The sequence below is a fragment of the Octodon degus genome, unplaced genomic scaffold (genome assembly GCF_000260255.1).
Source record: "Octodon degus isolate 3935 unplaced genomic scaffold, OctDeg1.0 scaffold00159, whole genome shotgun sequence".
NCBI classification, from domain to species: Eukaryota; Metazoa; Chordata; class Mammalia; order Rodentia; family Octodontidae; genus Octodon; species Octodon degus.
The window spans coordinates 3,930,895-3,931,998 of record NW_004524735.1 but is presented as its reverse complement, the minus strand read 5'-3'; positions in this window follow the sequence as shown (position 1 = coordinate 3,931,998).

The window sequence follows — 1,104 nt, the reverse complement described above, 5'->3', positions numbered from 1 at the left end:
AAAAAAAAAAAAAAAAAAAAAGGAAGTATCCACTTATTTCTGTCTGCATTGCTTTAAGTCTATGAACACGTTAAGTATCTTCTTTGTGCCAACAGTCCTATTCTGCTTTATGTTGAGTCTCTCTCCTTCGCTGATATTATAGTCAATATCGGGATCAGGCCTCAAAAGTGCAATTTCTCTTAATGCAATGTAGAATCAAGGGAAAAGATTTAAGTGTGCATTAAATTCTCTGAACCCTAAACTCCTACAGTCTTTTAATGTAATCTGAAACAGTACATCTGTATTGAACATTCCAAGAGCCCACAGCCCTACTCCTAGAAAAGTCCCTACTGAAAAATCACTTGTTCAATTTTTTGCATCATCAGTGTCTCAACTTAAGTGAAATATCATTTTTTTGGTTCATTAATTATTTAGGTTTCTGGGACTTGGGAGAAAGTTCAGCAGTGTAAATGCATGCCTGGCAAGCATAAGGACTTGAGTTCAATCCCCAGTACTGCCTGCTGAGCCAGCTCCAGAACCTTGGGTGTGCCATGCAGGCCCTGAAACCATGCACTGGTTCAGTTTTGAAAGTTTCCACCCCCACCCAGCACTTCCAAGCATTCCCCTGGGATACTTGTAATCCCAGTGCTGGGGAGGCTGAGACAACTGGATCACTATGAGTTCAAGTTGCATAGCGAGATCCTTTCCCAAATAAATACATAAATAAGTAAATTCTTTTAAAAATTATTTAGGTATCTGTCTACAGATTTTGAATGGAAATGGAAATGAGTTGAGAATTAAGAAAATATTGTCCAGATGAATAATGATGATCATGATCGTAGTAATTATAGCAGCTAATTTATCTTCATCACATTTTTGCATTTTTCTGGTTTCTCTATCTGCGATCATTTATCTTATGGCCACAATAATTCTAAGAGTTAGACATATTACTATCATCATGGTATAGATCAGAAAATTGAGGAACAAGAAGACTATCAAAAGACTTGCTAGGCACCAAGATTTAAGAACAAATTTGAGAACCACACATTCTTTCCTGAGTGTATAGGTAAATGTAATTCTATGTCCTGTAATTCTCTCCTTGGTAGAATTATATTCTATAATTAT